General features: G+C 42.8%; 1 non-coding gene across 1 annotated transcript; it reads left to right on the top strand.

Moving 5' to 3' along the window:
* The first annotated feature begins 363 nt into the window (after positions 1-363).
* Positions 364-435, top strand: trnah-gug (transfer RNA histidin (anticodon GUG)). Its single transcript has one exon. It is a non-coding gene; the product is annotated as a tRNA-His (tRNA).
* The last annotated feature ends 13,001 nt before the right edge of the window (positions 436-13,436 follow it).

The following is a 13,436-nucleotide window of genomic DNA, read 5'->3' as shown; positions in this document are numbered from 1 at the left end:
TTTTCCAGAGTTGTTCCCTAAAGCGCTCTGCTAGGAGGCGCCCAGTCTCTCCAATGTACAGGAGACTGCACCGGGAGCAACGGATACAATAAATGATATTGGTGGATGTGCAGGTAACAAAAGCTGCACTGTCCCCGGAGTCTTTGATGTTTTGGAGAAATCTATGTATCTCAGCCCTCAACACATTAATGATGGAATCAACACAGCCACTGGGGGAATCGATGTTAAACGGTCCGACCATTCTGAGTTCCCACTTATCTGCTACTGTTCGCTAAGCACTGATATTGTGCATTTGGTGCTCTGCCTAACATTCCTTATGATACTGTACTTATTGCACACGTGTAGTGCGTTTGGATGTGGAATGCCGTGATCGTATAGTGGTTAGTACTCTGCGTTGTGGCCGCAGGAACCTCGGTTCAAATCCGAGTCACGGCAGTACTTGCTCTATGTATCCCAGTCTTTTGTGAAACACAAAGGAATCAATTGTTTTAAAGTTTTGATTTTCTCCAAGGTGATTTTTTTTCTTCAAGCTCTGCTCGCTCACATCTCTGTGTTTCATATGTCAGAATTTAAATCCACCCGTTCTCAGAGATTTCTTCCCTCCTTCGATCACTTACCGACTTTCCATCCCATACCCCCATTTCATTAATTTGGAGATTCCGGTGTTGGACTATGGAGTACAAAGTTAAATATCACCCAACACCAGGTTATGGTCTGACAGGTTGAATTAAAGCACGAGCTTTCAGAGCGCTGCTCTTTCATCATGTGTTTGCGGAGTCTTTTCCTATTTCACTGAGGCATTGCAGAATCTAATACAGACTCTCCCATTGATACCGATCAGTCTGTGTGTCTGCGTTCACTGTTGCTGGGTGAACGTGCCCCAACCCCACCATCGGGACCTGCAGACCAGTTGATCCATTTGGTTACCACTGTTGTGAGATCAATACACATGCAGCAGCTTTTACTGATATGGACCAGATATTATTGCGGGGGTGGGGTGGGGGTCAAGCTCAGGAAAATGGCACAGAACAGTATCGGTGGAAAGCGACTGATTTGGATAAGATCAGTTTCACTGCTTTTCTGCAATGGCCGAGCACGATTACCACTGAACACTGAACTGTTAATTCAGACACCAGGGACCTGGGTTTGACTCCGACCATGCTAGGTGGTAAAATTGGGATTCAATAAATATCTGGAATTACGAATCTATTAACTCCTATATATCCATGTTTAATTGTTGAAAAAAAAATCTGACTTCATTTAAGGAATGAAACTGCCATTCGTACTGCTCGGGCCTCCATGTGACTCCAGACTCACTACAATATGGTTGAGTTTCAACTGCCCGCTGTGCAATTCGGGATAGCAATAAATGCTGCCAAACCAGCGACGCCCTCACACTGTAACAGAATAGAAAAAAAGTTCATTTGGCCCTAGCTAGATTACTGTGTGCAGTTCTGCAATTCAGAGTACTGCATGGATGTGATCGCACTGGGAACGTTGCAGTAGAGATTCACTGGGATATTGTCTGGGCTGAAGAGTTTCAGTTGTGAGGAGAGATTGGACAGACGGGTTGTTTGTCACCGAGCAGAGGAGATTGGAGAAGACATGACTGAGATGTACTAAATACTGAGGGATATTGATAGGATAGACTGAAAGAAGCGTTTCTTATTGATGGAGAGATCAAACACTGGGGCCAAGAAATTTCGGGAAAAGGGAGAAAAGTTTGAGTAGATTTGCGGAAAGGGTCAGAGAGGCGGTAATCATTCTAACCTTAAAAAAAATTGAGATGTTAATTTGTGATGCCAAAACAAGTAAGATTATGGGCTAAAGGATGGAATACTTGATTCAGGTCGTTAAGCAGTTGTGTTGGGCAAGTGCGGCCACAACAGGCTGAAGGGCCTCCTTCGATGTTGTTGTCCTCCGCAGTATCGTGGGTAGTGTTCCCTCCTGTCACAGGGCTCAATTCTCCGCTGGGGGCATTGTAAAGGTTTTAAAACTGTCGCTCTGTTCCCCAGTGAAGGTTATTAATGCCTGGCCTTCCATTCTCGATGGGACATGTCACAGGAAGGACAGTGCTGTCTAATCAGCGTGGGGAAGGTCTGCAGCTCCTGGGGAGAGAGAGTGTCAGTGACAGTGCACACACGTAACTTCAGCTAACTGCACATTGTGTTTGTGTTGCAATGAAAACCATTATATAGAGTTGTTCCTGACTGATATGTTTATTTAAAGCAGGAATCTGAGGAAGAAAAGAACAAACCCATTCAGATCTGAGTGCAGAAACATTTCCAGCAGCAGTAATGAGGTTGTACAGCGCAGAACCGCGTTTGTATGCATTGAATTCAGGTTGATGGTCGCAGCTTGCTTTCACTCGGCTGAGTTACCAGTATGTAAATGATACAGATAGTGTTCCATGTGATGGTACATTTGCTCAGTGGTTCGAATTGCTGTTAAGTCTGCAGTTTTGGTAGATTGGTCATGTTAAATTGCGCTGATGTGTCCAGGGAGTGAATTCAGTAAGTTAAGTGAATTAGCCATGGGGAACGCAGTGATAAGGTCAGCAGTCACACGTTGCTAGGTTTTATTCCAACAGGTTTATTTGAAATCACAAGCCAGAGGCCTGCGGGGCTAGAGACGGGAGCTAGGTCTGGTTGAGATGCTGTTCAGAGTCTCCCTACAGACTCGATTGGCTGAACTGCACTTTCTGCATTGTAGGGACTCTGTGATTCGATCAGAGAGGACACTGCCAGCGTTTACTGGCCCGTTAAGACATGAGAGACGATGCTGACAGCATTTAGTGGGGATGGAATTTTATTTATTTGTGTTTTTGAAAATTTGACACTGAATCAAGGAAAACCGAATGGAAGATTTCCAGAGTATTTGAGGTTTGGCGAGAGTAAATAGTGGTAAATTCATTCTTTCACGTTCGTATATTTCTGAACGTCAGGCTTTCAAAACCATGGATGTAGGACAAATAAATGATGGGAGCAGAATTTCTGTCACTTGGAGAATCCTATTCCAAAATATTTGGAAAGGCACATTTCGAGACACACAAGCAGTGAGTTTCACCAGAAGACAGACAGCCTGTGGCCAGATAAAAGTGTAAAAGTGGGGTGTGGGGGGTAGAAGGTGCGAGGAAACAATATCTAATTTGGACGACTTCAGATGCAAAGAAATATCGGAAACGTCTGCAGCTGAATAAGATTCAGCAAAAAAAATCTCAGAGTTTTGAAAGATTTCTATTAATTTTCCACATGAAGCATTATAAATGGAACTGAGCAGATTTTGTATATTGTCAAGGAAAGCTGTTCCATAATGTATAGGAAGTGACCCGTCTCTTAGAGATCGATTTCCTGATTTAATCCCATGGCTTAAAGGTGGGAGGACAATCGCCATAATGTTGGGTTCATTTGACACCCACTGAAATCTGGCAAATTAACTGAGCATCAAAACTGGCATCTTGTTTTGTAGGTTAACCTTCTGTTTTTCTCATCAGTATTTTCTTTAAGCTGAAATAAATTCGGAGCAAAATTGAATGCAACATTTAACGTTCCAATCACATAAATCCAATTCAATTCCGATCATTGGAATGAACAGAGTGAAGTTGGAGCAAAATTAATAAAATGAAACGAACAACACTGCATTTCCGGGAATTTTACCCAATTCAGGTTCAGCCATATGAGAAAGACCATCGAGCTAAAACATCACCTTCACTTCTCTCTCCATCTATCCTTCTTCACGTGAGAGAGAAACTGTCTGAAGAAATTATGCGTCAAGACTAAATATGCGTGTGAATGTGACGGGAATTTCATGCTTGCTGGGTCATTCTGAGAGAGTTCCGACTCGAAACAAATCAAGGACAAGGTATTCCTTCCAAGGACGAGGTCAATCCCTTGGATTTTGCTGGTATTATTATTCTGCTGAAAGCAGAAACATAATGGTGTGGATTCGATTCCGTTCAGGGAATTTCTTATCCCCTCGGTGCACCATATGTGATCTTGACGGGGTCATATGTGAGCCCCTTTGCAATGGGCTGAAGTCTCCCAGGGGTTCAGGCGACGGGTTGCTCTTCCATTGTGCTTGTGTGGATTTGAATCCTACTCTGGCTGTTACTTCTATGAAACGCAGCTGTGGTTTCCCTTTGTGCCTCGCATCTTTAGGACACATTGGGGACTTCCAGACGAGCGGGCAATTGTTTAAAGTGAAAAGATGGGTTTAAAATAAGACATGAGAGGATTTTTTTTAACAGAGGATGGTTTATGTGTGCAATTCACTTCCTGAGGCAGTGATGAATGAAAGTACATTTACAATATTTACAGGATATTTGGATCGATAAATGAGTTGGAAAGTATCAGTGGGATTAACAAAAGCTATTCATTCATGCCTAGTACATAATTTATTGCCCAGAGGGAAGTTCAGAATCAGCCACGATATTATGGATCTGGAGTCATATGCCAGCCAGACCAGATAAGTATGGCAGTTTCCTTCCCTATCAGGCATTAGTGAATCAGATCTACAACAACTGATTCAACATCATCATTAGACTCATCAGCTCTAGGTATTTATTGAAATAAAATTCCAGCATCTGCCATGTCAGGATTTGAACACGTGTCCACAGAATTATATCTGGACCTTCATATTAACAATGCAGTAATAATATTACAAGAGCATTGTTAACCTGAGCCATTACAGGAGCCGTCAGATGCGACTCGTTTAGTTTAGCATTATGTTCAGTATGAGCTGGAAGGTGTGAAAGGCCTGTTTTCATGCTGCATGAGTCTATGACTTTGACGCTATGAAACCGGCAGCTGGTTGGGATTAACAGCAGCATTGACAGTTTAATTGACCTCCGTTTGGTATATGTAATCTTGCTGGCTACGCTGGAGATTTTATTGGCCATTGATACTTTCCCACACACGGGACTGTTGAACAGTCTGCCCCCAGTTTGACTGAGTAAATGAGTTTCCACTGCAGCAGGTATTTGAATTCCGCATTGCCCTGGTTTCTCTGTGATATCGGTGTCTTTGTATCTACCCAGGATAAAACGAGTGGTTCAAATCATGTCCACGCAGACGGTAAGCCCTGTTGTCCATGTTGTGAATGTGTTTTTATTCTTCGTGATACACCCACAGGGTGTGGATGTACCTGGTCAGGACAGCATTTGTTGTTCATTCTGATTCGCTGCTGCCTCACTGCATGAGAGACATGGATTCGATCCCAGTCTTGTGAGATTGTTTGCAGTTTGCACAGTCTCTCTTTGCTTGTGTGAGTTTCCTCCCACAGTCTGAAGGTGTGAAGGTTACTGGGATCAGCCATGGGAAATGAAGGGGAACAGAATAGGTATGGAGTGTGGGTCTGATAGGATGTGCTTCGAAGGGATGGTGTCGACTGGAATGGGCCGAATGGCCAGCCGACGCACAGTGTCGGCATTCTCGGATTAAGGGTAAACCATGTTGTTGTGCACCTGTAGTCACAAGTAGGCAGGATTGGGTAAAGATGGTAGCATCCCCTGTATATGGGTCATGCATGAATGGGATTGCAGGAAATTAAAGGCATGTTCTCTGTTCCTGAGGTCAGGCTTCCATTCCAGGTTTTATTCTTCGAACTTTAACATTACCACTTCCGTGTCTGAGTCCCCAAAGATGACTCGTTTATTATATAACCACAACACCACCTTCTCCACGTTGCAGAATTTACTGGGAACAAGAAGCTGATCCTGAGCTGATGCAAACATAAGCAGCTGCTACTGGCAATGTCAAGAACACTGATCCAAATAGGAAAATGAAATTTCGAACATTGCCACCCCAAATTTAAAGGTCCAACACGCTTCAGATGCGCCAATCGGCTGTATCAACAACATGTACTGCTTATGGCTATAATGTAATAAATGGGGGCAAGTATTCCCTTCCGCCCCGCTTTTGACCAGGAGCAGTCTCAACCTCGGAAATACACGCGCCCCTCTCCTGTCATTCCATCCCAACTTCCAATTGGATATTCGTGGCTGCTTCACACAGTTTCCCTGATTCCGGGTCTGGAACTGGAAATAAGTGTGATTGCCTGCAGCAGTTGGTACTGCCTTGTGTGGGCAAAGTGATGGAGTAGCCGATGTTACACTATAATGTTATTGAAGCATACGTTTAAACAATATCCTGCACTGTCCCATGAGTTTGGAGAGTTTCATTAATCCCATTCTCCAGTACTCTTATTCATGGAATCTCCCCAGACTCTGTGGACGTTAAAGTTAAAGATTCAGCCCATTCTCAGTTCCCACATGCCTGTCATTAAGTCCTGATATTGTGTATTCTTCCTGACATTTCCTCTGCTACCACAGTGGCTGCAGTTTGGAAGTGTGGTCTGTGGAGTGCTGCAAATATTTAGTATTTCGTTTTTTGCGTTGGGATTGCTGCGACTTCGTATCGAATCCACATCATAGCGGTCAGTTCTCTCAAAGTTTTACTTTTGATGAAACACGGTAAGAAATAACTCGTTTTACATGATAATGGTCTCCGAGGTGATGATTTGTTTTCCATCGAATTTCGTTCTCTGATATTTCAGCGTTTCATGCATCAGGATTTAAACCCAAAAGTTCTCGAAGATGGCCCTCCCTCCCACTCGCCCTCACTCTTTTTTCCGTCCCTCGTCCCATTTGACTGAGGCATTGCACAATCTAACATAAACTTTCACGTTGATACCGTCCAGTCTATGCCATTGCACTTACTGTTGCTGGGCGACCATGCCCCAATCTCTTCATTGGCACTTTCAAATCATTCGATCCATTTGGATATCGTGGCTGTGAGATCAATTCTCTTTGAGCAGCTTTTACTGACATGGACCAGAGATTATTGGAGCGTGAGGCTCAATAAATGGACACAGAGAATAATTGGGGAAAACAGACTCTATTGGAAAAGGTCACCCATGACGGCTTTCTGCAATAGCCTACTGGATTTTAACACAAAAGGCCAGGTCAAATTCCGGTGAGACCGGTTCGATTCCCACCACACCACGCCGGTGGTAGAATAGAAATGCAAGAAATATCTCCAATTGAGGAACCGCTAAAACCGTTGTCTGAAAAGCCCATCTGTTTCACGAAATGCCTTGAGGGAAGGAATCTGCCGTCCTGAACTTCTCTGGCCTCCATGTGACTCCAGACTGCTCGGCAATATATGCTGCAGATCAACACCGCATGCTGATGCAGAATGTAAAAAAAAGTTCAATTGACTCTACCTAGACAATTGTCTGCAGTTGACAGGAGTCCAGGGATGTGATCACACTGGGAAAGGTGCAGGAGAAATTCACTTGGATAGTGTCTAGGCTGAAGAGATTTGGTCATGAAGAGAGACAGGACAAACTGGGGTTGTTTTTCACGGTGCAGAGGCATTTGTGAGAAGGCATGGTTCAGATGTACAAAATAATGAGGGGTATGGTTAAGGTAGACTGAAAGTAACGTTTCCCATCGACGGAGAGATCGATCACGGGGGGTGGGCAGAAATTTAATGAGAAAGACAGAAAGGTTTAAGTAGAAAAAGCGTTATAGGTCGGCGTGTGTTGGAATTTGCAACACTCTGTCTGTAAGGTTCAGAGAGGCAGGAACCCTGAGAATCTGAAGAAATATTCAGATGTGAATATGTTCTGCCAATAGTACAAAGCTATGGGCTAAACGATTCGAGTTGTTAAGCAGTTGTTTTTGACAAATTGAGTCACAACGGGCTGAGGGGTCTCCTTTGAAACTGTTGTCCTCGGTAGTATAGTGGTTAGTGTCACGGCATGTTATGCGGGAGATAGGAGCTCAATTCCTCGCTGGGGCAGTGCAAATGTTTTTAAACTGTCGCTAATTTCTCAAATGCGGGTTATTAATGCCTGTCCTTCCATTTTCCATGGGACATGCCACAGGAAGGACAGTGCTGTCTGAATCAGCATGGGGAAGGACTGCAGCTCCTGCCGAGACAGTGTCAGTGAAAGTACAAACACGTGACTTCTGCAACCTGCACCGTGTGTCTGTATTGGAATCTAATCCATTTAATAGAAAGAAGAAGGAAGCTGAAGAAGAAACAGAGTAAATCAATTCCAATGTGAGTACAGAAAGATTTTCCACAGCATCTTGAGGAAAACTGACAAACGGCTCTGAGAAAGAGTTTCACTCTCAGAACTGTTAATTCACAGAGGTGTTTTTGTTCCACTTAAGCACTTAAGAAATTGAATAACAATTTAACTGAAGACTTGAAATGTTAGAACACACCAGACGACGAGTCACGTGCTGGAAACTGTGTTTACAAACGAGATGTTTGATGACTGATAATGATGCAGGAGGCTGAAGGGCCATTCGCCATGCTTTTAAAAACACAATGACTGTCATTTTTCAACTGAACTAACCGATAAAATTTGCAAACCTTGCATATGTCTTCCTTGGTGCGAAAGTGTTCAAATTCAGCTCTCTCACTGCTATTTCCCAACGTTGATTTCCAGTCAGAGAAAAATATTTGTTGTTCCTTATGAAAGTCGTAAATTGAACATGAATTCCTGACATTACAAAATAGCAAAGATATCAGTGCTGTCAGAGTCAGTGAGAATTTCATATCGGAGATGAATTCAAATGGAAATAAACGTTGAAAGCAGTTGCCTTTGCCTGCTCAGACTCAGTACGACAAAAATAATGCTTACTGAAACATTTAGGCTTTTTTTAAGGATTTAATAAGTTGAATGCACAAAGGTTGGTTCTGTGACCAGAATGCCTTGGATTGAATGACTTGTAGATGCAGGTTTTGGACTAGAGTATGCAAATTTGAAAATCACAGAACACCAGGTTATAGTCCAGCAGGTTAAACTGGAAATACTAGCTTTCAGATTGCTGCTCATTCATCAGGTGGTTGTGGAGTACACAGTTGTAAGACACAGAATTTAAAGCGCAAGTTTAAAGTGTGATGCAACTGAAAGTGTACGTTGAAAAATACCTTCATTGTTTGCTAAGTTTCCCATCTGTTAGAATAACCATGTTAGCTTCACTTCTTTCATTTATAAAGCCCAAAACTTTTTATTTTAAAGTTACATTCTCAGGTGAGATTTAAGAATAGCTGTCAGCCCCCGTGTGCTGTTGTCTGTTCCATAATGTTCAGACTGATTCTAATTTTATAAACCGAGTTAACAGAGACTAACATGGACTCATGCACTTTTTGATCAAAGTGCAATGTAATTTTGCAAGTACAAATTCACCCCACAAACGTATATATGCGTGTGTTTGTGTGTGTGTGTGCGTGTTTGTGTGTGTGTGTAGGCGGGTCGCTGTGTGTAGATAGAGCATTGGGATCACCTGTACTGTGACATGAACCCAAGGTCGCAATTGAGGCCACCCCCATTGGTTCCGAAATTTGCTGTCAGCCTCTGCTCGGGCACATTTAGCTGCTGCCTGTGTCGAAGTCTGCCTTGGAGGATTGTCACCTGAAGGTCCGAGGTTGAATGTCCTGGACCAGGGAAGTGCTCTCCAGCTGCGAAGGGGCACAAATGTCTGTGATTGATGTGCAGTTCCATTCATCTGTTGCTGTATCCTTTGCTCGGTTTCACCAATGTACCATGCCTCAAAACATCCTTGCCTGCAGCGTGGTATTTTTTTTAGATTAGATTACTTACAGAGTGGAAACAGGCCCTTCGGTTCAACAGCTCCACACCAACCCGCCGAAGTGCAACTCACGCAGATCCATTCCCCTACACGTCACACTACGGGCAATTTAATATGGCCACTTCACCTAACCTGCACATTTTTGGAATGTGGGAGCAAACCGGAGCACACCCACACAGACACTGGGAGTATGCACAAACTCCACACAGTCAGTCGCCTTTGGCGGGAATTAAACCTGGGTCTCTGGCGCTGTGAGGCAGCAGTGCTAACCACTGTGCCGAGATTAGCGTCAGCCTAAACATTATGGCACGGACACAGCACACAGGGGCGAACACCTTCAAAATATTATCGAGGCTGACACTAATTGTTAAAGTTCACCTGAGAATGTGACTTTCAAAAACGTTTTGCAAATTACAAAAGAAAGAAGTGAAGCTAACATGGTCATTCTAACAGATAGAAGATTTAACAAACAATCAAGATATTTTTCAAAGCATAATTTCAATTACATCATACTGTAAACTTTTGCGATAAGTTCTGTATCTTATAACTCTTGTACTCCACGAACACCTGATAAAGGAGCAGCCCTCCAAAAGCTAATGCTTCCAATTAAACCTGTTGGACAATGACCTGGTGTTGTATGATTTATAACTTCGTATTAGAATACGGATCTCACAATTAAAACAGTGATGAAGAAGTATTAATTCTCTCTGACAGTTCTGGATCAGTGGACTTTCTTGTAGCAGAAGGCTGTTGAGGAAGTGTCATTAGGTATAATGAGGCTGAGATCGGCAGATCTTCAAACTGCAAAGACATCAAGCGTTATGGGGAAAGGCAAGAAAGTGCAGTTCAAGGTTATCAGATCAGAAATGAAACCATTCAATAGCAGAGCAGACTTAATGGTCTGAATGGTGTCTTTCTGTTCCTAAAATTGTTGGCCTTAATATGAAACTGCAAAACCGACCTGAGTAAAACGTGCCAAATTAAAAAAGCGTGGCCCCCTGGAACACTGAACCGAGGTGCAATGAACAAAGAACAACACAAATCGCAGATAATATGAGTAATTGATATGGAGTGGTCAGTATACCAAGATAAACAGGAAAACCGATATTTAGTATCGACCTTGAACCTGGCTCCACGAGGCATGCAGTTAACTCTCACAAACCACCATTCCCCTTTCATTTTCGTGACGCCCCCACCGTTCTTGATTTAAACTGATTGAACGTGAGGCATTTGCAGCTGACGTTGCTGATGCGGAACTGTAACATACAGGGAAGCGGTTCTGACTGCTGCACAACATCATTCTGCTTCGAAAGATCAGGCAGTATTTCACATCGATTACTGTAAATGTTAACATTTAACAAGCCATGACAGTGAAAGCATTGAATCCTCATCACTATACTACCAGGGAAGATTTCTGTTAACACCACCCTGGACACCATGAGATTCATCATTCTATTCTCTCATCCTTCTGTGCATGATGCCCTCGGTTCAATTCCAGTCTTGTTGTTTGGCTTATCACACTGAGGTTAACCAATCATCTGTTGCATTGAAGTTTCTAATTTATGAGACCTTACCTCTGAGCTGGCAATGTGCTGGCTCAGTGTTGATAACACTGGCCTTGTAAACTAGAAAAGTGTTTGAAATAACCCATTCCTGTTTTTCAGTCCAAGAAATAGCGGGCGTGAGCAACGATCTAGTATTGTTGCAAGAACGAGGTGAGGCAGTATAAACTACAGAGTAATGGGGAAACAATGGGCAAGGAACACTGGGACGGGAGGGGCTGAATGTTTCCTTTCTTTGCTGTAACCAGACACTGGTGTTGAAGTCTGAAATTGGACAATATCAGCCAAGCAGGCGAAATCTTACTTTCTGTTTTTTTTCTCCCGAGGCCGGTTTCACTCTTGTGGAAATGTGTCTGTGTGCTTCAGTGTTTGGGTAAAAATGGGCTTCAGTTCCCCGACTGGGTGTGAACTTATTTTCCCCATCTCAAACTTCCATCCCATTTATTGCATCTTACAAGATTAAAACGTTCCAGGGTAATTAGCATTGAGATGAACACGTGAACATCAGAGTTTACAAGGTTACAGACCAGGTGCTGGGAAGGGAGACGATGGGACCCATTTCTGTGCTGTAAACATTTGATAATTCATTCATGTTTGAGGGGAAACATATCTGCAGTGACATAATTTTCAAAACTGTGTTATGAAGAAACGGTGCAACAGTTTCTGCCCTCATCCCTAGTGATCTAGTGGTTAGTATTCGGTGCCTTAACTGAGTGGCCTGGGTTTAATTACCGTTCAGGAAATCAGGACTTCTTGTTCCTGACACAGAGAGAGCAGGCCTACCAGGAATCTGTTTACTGCCTGAGATCAGTCACTACCCCAGCCCTTTAAAGAAGGGAAAAGTGCCTTCCTCCTCTCTGCGCAGTCGGACAGTTCATCCTTCATTCTCCTCTGAGTCCACTTCCCAAAGAGTTTCAAAATACTGTCAAAACTGAGTCTCAGCTATTTCTTTTCTGTGCTTTTCATACACAGGAGCTGCAGCGATTCAATGGGTTGGTTTCTGCAAATGAAACGTACCTATGAACAATGTGCGTTGCTCTTTCAGGATTGTCTTTTCTGACAGCGCTGGGACATGACTGTTGTTCTCTATGATATAGAAGTGCCAGTGTTTGAGTTGGGTAGAGAAAGTTAAAAATTACACAACATCAGGGCATAGTCCAGCAGGTTTATTTGGAAGCACGAGCTTTCAGGGAGCCGTTCCTTCATCTGGTGGGTGTTTTTCTGCAGAAACTTGATGTATGTGTCAACATGCGCAATCTTGGAAGATCATCTGGACTTTAACCGATCTTTCGTGGTGTCGAGGGTACTCCTGACTTGGATGTGTTGGTGTTGAACTGGGGTGGACAAATTTGAAAATCACGCAAAGTCAGATTAGAGTCCAACAGTTGTCAACCATCTGACGAAGAAGCTGTTGCTTCCAAATACGCCTGTTCGATGCAACTTGGTGCTGTGGGATTTTTAACTCTGATTGTCCTTGGTAATGTTTATCTTATCGAAGACAGTGAAATAATTTTCGTTCATAGAGATGAAAATTCCAAATATTATCCACCTCATTGTCACAAATAAAATTAGCTTGGATTTGCTGTGAATATCCACAACGCTCTTGCGCCAATTAAATTTCGAACCGATAACCATCTGATCCGTAGTCAGGTATATGAATGGTTGAAACACTGGCCAGATGCACAGCTGAGATTTTACACTCTGCCGAGCTGTGGTGTTACCAAGGACATGAGCAATAACAGTAACATTCCCAAGGTGAACAAAAATCAAAGATAATCACCATCAATTATTCACTTCAAGTTCTCCTCAAATAAAACTACCATTCACAATCTGATCAGCCAATCAACGAGGTCACTGTTGATCGAGGAAACTTCAACTTATTTTGCTGCGTTTCCACTATAATTCGAGGTAAACTCCAGCCTAATGACAATATCGCATTTCCCACAATTTTCAGATTTAGATTGCGTCAATGACCTATTCCATTTGCCGGAAATAAGTAACATGAAATGAGTGAAAAAGTCCTTTTGGTCATGTAATCCAGTGTATAGTCGGTCAGAAAAGAAAAGTCAAAGACCTGAAACATCACTCGCATTTCTTTCTGTATTAGTGCGTGTTCCTGAGTTGAATATTTGCAAGACTTGTCTTCAATATCTAAAGATTTTTTTTTCCCGCGACAGATTCTTCATAAATCAATTACCATCTGAGGTGTTGAAACTTGTTTTACTTCAGATTAAATTGGTTTAATATCCTTTCCCCCAGCCTAATAT

The sequence above is a fragment of the Chiloscyllium punctatum genome, chromosome 18 (genome assembly GCF_047496795.1).
Source record: "Chiloscyllium punctatum isolate Juve2018m chromosome 18, sChiPun1.3, whole genome shotgun sequence".
Classification (NCBI taxonomy): domain Eukaryota; kingdom Metazoa; phylum Chordata; class Chondrichthyes; order Orectolobiformes; family Hemiscylliidae; genus Chiloscyllium; species Chiloscyllium punctatum.
This window is presented reverse-complemented; position numbering and strand designations above follow the sequence as displayed.